Raw genomic sequence first — 10210 nt, 5'->3', positions numbered from 1 at the left:
GGGTTGATTTAAAAGTACCCCCTTCGGGTTCCTTCATAAAACATTGGTTGGTTGTGTCGGGACAGTTATGGTGCTGGGGCACAGGTTTCTGTGTCCAAAAGACCTTTTCAGCTCATTGACTCTACTCTTATTCCTATTTTGTAAACCATTATTTGGCTCAGATTTCTAACACTTACATTTTCTTCTCAGGGAAGTGGAGAAGCAGCAGAGAAATGAGGTGAGATCATTGACTGTTGAATTGTCAATTACAACCACACCTGGCCAAGATAAAACTCAGATGTAGATGTTCAGGAATAATTGTACCCTGTATACTTCACTTCCTTTTCATATTAGAAAGAAACTCCCCCACTCACACTCACGCACACATTCCAACACGCAATTAGACGTATATACATACATACACTCACAAATACGTATATATATACACAGACTGGTATACATAATCACACACATTCACACACAAGAACACATATATTTTCTCATACGTTCAGTGAAAGACACAGATACACGCTCATAATAAAGCAAACACTCAAACTCAAGCACACACATATTAAAACACACATACACACACTCAAACACACAATCATAATAAAACACACACACACTCAAACACACACACAATCACACACACTCAACCACACACACAATCACACAAACTCAACCATTTTCAAACACTAATCCAGGCAGTTTTCACTTACTTCAGTAATTTTGTTTGCATCTGCACTGCATCCCTTTAAATGTGTTTTTGTTCATTATCTCATTAAACTATAGCCTTTCTCATCTGGGGATCCCATATTAACGACAGCTCAATGAGAGATGAAATCCCTCTTTGTGCTCACTGAATCGATATCGCGAATCGGTTTGTGATGATTTCATCAAATTCTTATATTTAGCCCAATGGAAATTCTGCTCGCCAAAAAGATTGTCCAACGGGAGGAAATATTCACAAACTATGTAATGGTGCCGCTCCACATGGTGAGAGCAGGAGATAGGTCCTCATTAATCACCCTAGACGTCAAACTAATCATTAGTTCCAGGGTAACAAGGAATAACCTGGCCTGGGAACAGTTGGATAAACACATGTTCCAGGACGTGGGCAGAGAGATACTTCTACATATAACATGGGATCCATGTCTGAAATCCAATCAATACCTGTATCAAGAATTTAATGATCTGTGCCATCGAAAATAAAATGATTAATTGACGATATATGTTGTTTTAAGGAACACAGCGCCTCCTGGTGACCAAAGCAGTGAGACCCTAACATGGAAGTTCAGTTTTGTATTCGTACATCCAAAATTCTCCTTTGCATTTAGATTTTCTTGCAGTTAACGAAAAGGAATGAACACAATATTATTGTTACATTTCTAGTAACCGTTTGTAGACATTTTATTGTATTAGCAAGCCAACTGTGAATCACATATACTGTCAATCATTCTGAATCATTTAGTGAATCTGACCAAGAATCAAAATAAACTCTGAATATATATTTTCATCATTCAATGAAAGTGATTTTTCAGACAGGGAGTGATGAGGGAGTGTAGTCAACAGATGCAGAGAGGATAGTCGGAAAGAGGTCGCTGGACCCGGCACATAGATGTAAAACAAACCCCTTTTTTATTCCGACCCACTGTGCTAATTTGTTTCAAATAGGAAATCTGATCATGCATTGTTTTAAATATTTATATATTTACAGTACAGTAGTGTAATAGATGGCAATTGCTGAAGCAAGTGGAGTCGGTAATAGCATCACAGGTTTTTGCAAACATGCTGAGAAGCTGCACCACGCCACCACTGGTGGATAGATGTAATTACAGTATGCCAAATTCCTGTCGCAGATTTTGATTCTACAAGTGAATCAAGCAGAGGAATTTATCATGAGCAATGTGAAGCAACTAATTACAATCGGAAGTGCGATTTATAAAGAGCACAAAAGATTTGTATGGTATTGCTCATCGAATTCGCAGTGCAATAGGCATGTGGAGTCCGGGCTAAGTAGAGTCTTCAAGTGCAGCATTGCTGGGTCATCTTCTTAGGGTGTCAGTCGGAACCGAGGATGACTTGCTTCCACACTAAAAATTAGTTCTCAGGTGACTACACGCTCTGTCAAAGGTGGGGCAGACGGTGGTTGAAGGGGTGGGTTGGTGGGCTGCATGGGTTGACGTGCGCTCCTTCCACTTTTTGCTCTTGTAGGGTAGTGGATTACTGGACCGGGGTACACAGATGTAATTAAATTCCAATGTTGGCCGTCTTTCCCTTTTGTACAATACTTCACGTTTTATTGTTATTTAATGTTAAATAGCAAAACCCTTTCAAAGATGTGAAGCTAAAACATTGGGTTAGGAGGAGCATCGAACTTCTTCTCCAGCAACGTTTAATGCGTTGTAGTGCCACCCGTGATTAGATGGTGTAACAACAGTGTGAGACATTTACATATAAAGTTTCCAGAATAAAGGATCACATAGGTTATTATAATGAGAAAAGATTGAACAAAAAGGATGACAACATTTTTACAACAGCAAGTAAGATTTTGTAGAGAGGTAGCAACATGCCTGTATGATGTAACTATTTCGGAATCAAGTGTTTCCTTATTCAAATAGCTAATGTTATTATCATGGATAAAAATGCATTAATATTCAACAATCGAGAGTTTAGCACTCATTGAGATCACAGGACAACTCTAGATTAGGCAAGCTATCGCTGCATCAGCGATAATCCGAGAAACATCAAGTCATACAGTGAAAATCTACTGCCCATGTCGAGAGAAACCTCAGCCAACCCATCCACTTCCTGGAGAAACCGAGGAATTGAGAAGGGAAGCTCAGCATAGGAGGTGCATTCACTTCCTAGTGGATAGTCAAATACCCATTGGTAGTTGTCAATGGCCAGCTAGTTCCCACTATTGAGTGTGGAGATGGTGTCCCATCCATATGATGCTAAACAAAACCTCCATAGGAATAAAACTCTTTAATAAAAGAGGGAAATGCTCTAAGTATTTAAACATCAATCCATTTGTTATTGTGTTTTGTTTTGTTTAGATGCTGTTCTTAACCTGCAAACATTGCCGAGAGTAAACGCTGTAAGTTAAAAATGCACTGGGATTTTATTTTTCCATTGATGTGGACTTTTATCTCGCTCATTCCATCTCCTGGAAGGATGTGTCCAAATATTTGTTGCCTTCTCCAACAGAGTTCTTCTTCTTTTGAAATATCACAATTGCCTTGTCCAGTAATTAATATACACGAGGACAAAAATGTTTTTGATCACACTTCAATATGTCTTTAAACGGCGACAGAATGATGTCCAATGCAGAATAATGAACGGATCTCTATTTTTCTAAGCGGATTGAACAAATGTATTTGCAATAGAACAATAATATTTGAGGGGTGAGGTGTAGATTTGGGCCCGCTATAGGAACTGAAGGGAAATTACAGAGTTCAATTACCACGAATGCAGCTGCAAACACACTCCTGTACAAGCGAATCTAGGCAGTGTACAGCATTTACAGTTTAACAATTGGTTAATGTCTGGAATATGCAGAGCATTTTGACATAAACAAGACCATTTTCTATTTCACCCACTGAACCAAAATGCGGTTTCCACGTCTTACACACAACATCCTAGTATCCCACCTGGAAAGTTAAGTTGTCCCTTCATTTTCCGATGCTGTCAGAGATAGGCGCTGGAACTTTTGGCTTAGAGTGGGCCTAAAACAGTGATCTGGATTCAGCCGCCCATTTAACACTTTACTGATGTCCCTTTCCATCGATGTCAAAGTGATCGGTGGCCGAACCCTTATCGTCCCTTCAGCACCTCTGATCAAGTAGAAAATTCCTCCCGCTCTCTGTTTCCATCATGTCCTGTTGCCCTGCTGCTGCTCGAGAGTCCCTTCTTGTTTTAAACAAACAGCATTACCTGAGGTGAAAACTTCATCTGCAAATGTAACCGTTAGCAGACAGTTAATACCCTTTAGAGCAGTGCAATATTCCCCGTTTAATACTGCTCACTCCAACAACGCTGCTTTTGACATTTTTCGGCTTCTGCCTTGGAGCATCAGCTGATAGAATTTCGCTGAACTGTTACCAGAGTGTAGTTGTTCGATTGCATTTCTGACCATTTGCACCATTCCTTTCAGAGTCAGCGAGACACCGTCCAAAACCTCGGTGAGGACTCCGTCCTCTATGCAGCAGTGAAACTCTAGAAGACCAGGCACATCCATCTCAACAGTACCGGACAATGCCATGGTCATCAGCATTTCACCCATTAAAATATTATTCAGCGAGACTTTGTGTTTGCAAGAAGCCATCTTTAGAAATGTAATCTGTGAGAAATGTCTGACCCCACTCCAGGTAATTAGTTTACTTTGTGCGTAATTTAAACAAACATTTTAGAACATGGTAACCAGGAGCCGGCCATTCAGCCCCTCGAGCCTTCTCTATGGAATGAGATCATGGTTGGTCTGAACCTCAACTCGGTTTACGCGGTTTGTGCCTAATCATTTGATACGCTGACCTAACAAAACTTTTCAATCCCTTTCTCGAAAATTCCTATTGTCCCCCAGCACAGAGCCTTTCTGCGGGTAAACTTCTAAATTTCTACAAAACTTCGCGTGAAGATGTGCTTCCTGAATTTGCTTCTGAGCGGCCTACCTCTAATTTTATAATTACCTTGTTATAGATTTCATTACCAGAAGAAATAGATTACCTATAGCCAACCTATCAGATAGTGTAAACATTTTAAGAACCTTGATTAATTTACACAATAATCTCCTGTACTCAAGGGAGAACAATCCAAGTCAATGCAACCTATCCTCAGAATGTAACTCTCTAAGCCCCGGTAACATTCTGGTGAATCTGCGCTGCACCCCTTCCAAGGCCAATAGATCCTTCCTGAAGAGCGATGCCCAGAAATGACCGCAGTATTCCAGACCGGGTCTGACCAAGGATTTGTACAACTCAAGTTTAAATTCCATCCTTTTTGCCATGTTCCTTGAGATAATTGTGACTGAATCGCTGTTTCTGTGTAGCCGGGCACAAAATGCAAACTTGGCCCCCAGTCCATGAATTTGAATAATCGATTAACCACCGGATTGGGGGCTATCAATTTCGCCAATACTCTCGGCACCACCTTGCAGCAGGAGGGTAGAAGCGGTGTTTTAGTAAAGTAAAACTTCTTACTAAGCTTGCACATTACAGAACAGACCTCACTTTGGGGAAATTAGAATAGATCAGGAAACTTCATGAACATCTTTGCCCTCTCCGCTACTGCTGGAGTTTCCTCCAGGAAGTCAATTCTGCTCTAAATAATTTGGTGTAAAATATGTTTTTGCTTTTACTGCCTGGGTGCTAAGTTTCACCATAGCAGAGCGCCGAATGTTAAATCTGGCACAGAGTATCGCGCGCACCTTGAGGAATGGGATTGACTTTCCTTTCACTGATAAAAACGGGGTTTATTATGTTAAAACTGTGCGATTCCCCTCTGCCCTGCCAGAGTTTCCTCTCTGCGCTCTGCCCGGGTGATGCTTTGTTGCAGGAAATAATTATAACTGTTAATGGCATGGAAGATGATTTAATAGCTTTATAATAGCATATGCATTTGAGCGTACAGCAATGTCATGTGTTCAATATCTGAATAAAGGCATTACAATTTCGCAGAAGTCTAATTACACAGTAGTGGTGTTTGTTTATTTACTACAAGGTCCCATGAGGTTTGAAAGTCCAATAAAAACAATTTGCATTTATATCCTTTCCTTAAACGGTCCAACGTGTTTCACAGGAAGGTAATCAGAAAAAAATTGAGATCGAGGTATCTGAGAAGATATATATTCCTTGGCTCACCTAGAGTGCAAAAATCAATCTGTCTCAGCCTTGAATATGCTCAACGAATCAGCATCCACAGCCCTCTGGGGTAGAGAAGTCCAATGATTCATAACCCTCTGAATGAAGTTAGTCCTCCTGATCTCAAGAATGAATCTGTTGAACCTTCGTTGCACCACTCCTAAGGCATGTATATCCTTGCTCTGATAAGGAGATAAAAATGGCTGAGACGTTAAACCGAGTCCCCGCTTACTTTCTCAAGTAGACATAAAGTATCCAATGGCACTATTCGATAATGCGCAGGGGCGTTCTCCCCTGTGTTCTGGACAATGTTTGTCTCTCAACCAACATCACTAAAACAAATCATCTCCACCTCATAACAATAGAAAATGCTGGAAAAACTCAGCAGTTCAGGCAACATCCGTGGAGAGAAATTTGAGTTGACGTTTCGGGTCGGAACCATTTTTCAAAATTGAAAAGAAAATAAAATCGATCGAAGGCAGGACTGCGATCGACAAAAGAAGTAAAAGAGACAATAAAAGGTATTCGAAAGCAAACGAGATGGTTATAGGCCGGTGGAGACAAAAGACAGCTGAGATTAGGTGTGAAGTGAACTAGCAGGTAAGAGACAGCTGCCAGGTGAGAGGGAGAAACAGAAGGAAATGCGGGTGGGAAGGAAGACCCAAAACAAACGGGTGGAAAAAATTATAAGTAAAAAAGTAATAGGGGACGAGGTTATGATCTGAAATTGCTGAACTCGATATTGAGTCCGGAAGGCTGCAAAGTGCCTAATCGGAAGATGAGGTACTGTTCCTCGCATTGCACTTCGTGGGACATTGCTGTGCACAAATTGGATGCCGCATTTCTGACATTGCAACAGTGATTGCTCCTCAAACGTACTTCATTTGCTCTACAGTGTTTCCTGAGTTCGTGAAATGGAAGACTTTATTTTTTCTTTCGACTTTAACAGGGTGGAAATACCTTGCCCTTACTAAAGCCCCCACAAAACATACTTTCCGCCCTCTTTCACGTCCACACATCTCCACTAACGTGTGGGTAAACCTGTATCGCTCATGATACACTAGCTCCCAAAGATAAAATTACAAACGTTGTGTGGACCAGCGGTCAGTGATTTGTAAAAGTGAGAACTGAAGATTGGGCTGAAATCTGAACTGTGATTCAGAAAGTGGGAGGACCAATCATCGGCAGCCAATGAGGAACAAGAGGGGCTGCTCGCTCACCGTGGACACCATCACATATTCAAGCACTACCCATTGAACTGAGCTGTTTCTGGTAGCCTGAGATTAACTCCTGCTCCGATATAATTAAATGTTTGGAGGTGATGAGTCTGTGGGAGAGGCGCTCAAAGAAGCAAACAGCAGCCCTTGGACAGCAGCGCTCCTCTCTGTCCAAGGTTTGCGTGCTTAGCTGTCAGTGTGGATGTAGCTCAGTGGTAGAGCGCATGCTTTGAATGTATCAAGGTCACGTGTTATAATTTTTAGTCTCTCCAAGCACATTATGACTGTAATTATGAAAATATAATCTCTATTTTCTCTGACAGAGAGCCAGCTGCCCAGCGATACTGATGGCTCACAGCTTTTAAATACTTTTCTGTTCTCAAGGTTTCTGCTCCTCTTTGAACATTTCAAAAACAGGTCTGTGGCATAAATGCAATGACCAAGGTTTAGTTTCCAAGCTGACATCCGATCTTTGAATCAGCAAGTGAGATGGAAGAACCACAGAGCGTCAAACAGGAACTAGAGCTGTGGCTGCTCGCTCAGCATTGTGACGTCACACAATCTGGCCAGTCTGTGACTGTGGGTGAAGAGCAGCTCCGGCCCACTGTATGTTTCTGGAGCCTCAGCTGTTGTAACCTGCTGCCCTCATAAAGCAACATTCAGCAGCTGTGGTTAAAGAAAATGCTTGGAGATGCAACTTAGGCTCGCATACCCCTGAGCTTCATGTCCGGGGCACCAAGCTAATGACATCAAGGATAGAAGGACTGAGTTCCTTACTTTCTCAATACCAACATTCATTTGCTGGACTTAAAATAAGCTCCTTTTTTGCTCCAAGTATGTACTGAATATGTGCACCAAATACAACTGTGGGTGAAGAGAAGAAACCAGGGCTCAGCACAGAAGTGTGAAAGGGGCATTGAGCAGGAAGACATGGGGACTCCTTGGGCTCCTCCCTCAGGGAAAAAGGAGACTAAGAGGAGACCTCAGAGAGGCCTTTATCATTATGAAGAGATAACAACATATAACCATAGAATCTTACATCACAACAGGGGCATTTGGCTCCGTTGTGAGAGTGCCGTCTCTTTGAAAGAACAATCCAATTTAATCCCACAGCCCACTATTTGTCCCATAACTATCCTTCTAAGAACATAAAGGAAATAGGAGCAGGAGTAGGCCATTTGGATCCTCGAGCCTGCTCCTCCATTGAAAAAGATCATGGTTCATCTTCTACCCCAACTCCACTTTCCTGCACTATCCCAATTCCATCAATTCCTTTAATATCCAAAATTCTATCGATCTCTGTCTTGAATTTACTCAAGGATTGAGCATCCACAGTCCCCTGGGGTGATTAATTGCAAAGATACACCACCGTCTGAGTGAAGAAATTTCTCCTCTTCCCAGTCTTAAATGGCCGTCCCCTTATTCTCAAACTGTGACCGCTGGTTCTATACACTGCAGCCAAATGAAACATTCTCGCTGCATCTAGCCTGTCGAGCCCTGTAAGAATTGTATATGTTTCGAGAGAATATAGGCCTAGTCTACTCAACATATATTAATAGTACAATCCCCCTATCCCAGCAATCAGTCTGGTGAACCTGTGTTTGCACTCCCTCTAAGGCACGTGTATTTTCCCTTAGGTAAGGAGAACAAAAGTTTTCACTGACAGTCTGAATGCTTATCCTCACATATAGCATGTACATTGCACTTGTTGACTAGGATCAGTTTCTGAGGATCCTCGTTCTCTATCTCACATCAGTTCCCTTTAGTCAGTCCACTATCAATCAGACTAATCCCGTTGTAACCCTGTAGCTCCCTACGAGGTGTTACCGAGATCTGGAGCAAACTGTTCAGATGCTGCTGCCGACTTCCTTTCGTTAAGTTTCTGCTCATCTCCCCTGTAAACATTAAAAGAAACTGCAGCAAAGCAGCAATTGTGAAGGTTTTGTGACCAGACCAAAATCCGATGTCCGAAACAGAAAGTGAGGTGGAAGAACGACAGGGAGTCAAACAGGAACAAGAGCTGTGACTGCTCGCTCTGCATTGTGAATACACACGATCCCGTCAGCCAGCGGCTGCTGTGAGCTGAGATGTTGAGGGGTCCGGGTTGATGAAGAGCAGCTCCGGGCCAATTCAATGCTGGTGGAGCCTCAGATGTTGGAACAACTTGCTGCCCTCATGAAAAGTGGATGATTAAACTAGTGGATGGGGTGCCGAGCAAGTGCACTGTAATCAAGGGAAAAATTAACGGGCACTTGGGAGCTTTAAATTAGTGAAGTAGAGCCACCACGAATTTGTAAAAGGCAGATCGTGTTTGACTAATTCAATTCAAATTTCTGCTAAAGTAACAGGGCGGATTGATGAAGGGAATGCAATGGATGTTGTCTACATGGATTTTAGGAAGGCATTTGACAAATTACCACATAGAAGGCTGGGTACCAACATTGTGCCACATGGAATAGGCAAGTTAGATATGGAATTGGCTTAAGGACAGAAAACATCGTGTTGTGGTAAATGGTTGCCTTGCAGACTGGAGAATCGTAGACAGTGGTGTTTCGCAAGTGTCTGTGTTGGGGCCACTGCTTTTTTGAAATGTTTAAATGACCTGCATATTTGTATACAGAGTAGAATTTCTAAAATTGCTGATGACACCAAACTTGGGGGTGGGTGACAAACAGTGGGGATGATACCAATAGACTGCAACAGGACATAGATAGGCTGCAAAATGGGAAGACAAGTGGCAGATGGAATTTAATACAGAGAAGTATGAGGTGATGCATTTTGGCAGAAATAACAGGAAGGGGCAATATACACTTCTTGGCACAGTTTTAAAGAGTGTGCAGGGAGAGAGGGACCTGGGAATTAATGTGCATACGTCGCTGAAGGTGGCAGGACATATTAGGAGTGTGGTTAGCAAAGCATATGGGATATTGGGCTTCATAAATAAAGGTATTGAGTACAAAAGTACTGAAGTTATGATGAACGTTTATAAAGCACTGGTTATGCCATAACGGGAGTATTGCGTTCAGTTGTGGTCACCACATTTAAAAGAGGAGATTAACACAATAGCAAGGATGGATATTAGCACTAATTATGTGGTACCCGTAGGGTTAGAGCTGACACTTACCTAGGGGCAGAAAAAGATAGTGGGAGTTGTAT

The 10210-nt window shown here is 41.9% G+C and overlaps 1 long non-coding RNA gene across 1 annotated transcript; it reads left to right on the top strand.

The window, feature by feature from the left end:
* The first annotated feature begins 2073 nt into the window (after nt 1-2073).
* On the top strand, nt 2074-5665 carry LOC147087100 (uncharacterized). Its single transcript, XR_015075589.1, has 2 exons — nt 2074-3079; nt 4136-5665. It is a non-coding gene; the product is annotated as an uncharacterized LOC147087100 (long non-coding RNA).
* Nucleotides 5666-10210: the final 4545 nt, after the last annotated feature.

Source organism: Somniosus microcephalus, unplaced genomic scaffold, assembly GCF_052327205.1.
Source record: "Somniosus microcephalus isolate GS21.2 unplaced genomic scaffold, FLI_Smic_1.0 unresolved_chr6, whole genome shotgun sequence".
Lineage (NCBI taxonomy): Eukaryota > Metazoa > Chordata > Chondrichthyes > Squaliformes > Somniosidae > Somniosus > Somniosus microcephalus.
Note: the sequence above shows the minus strand (reverse complement) of the source record. Positions and strands in the feature narration are given on the sequence as shown.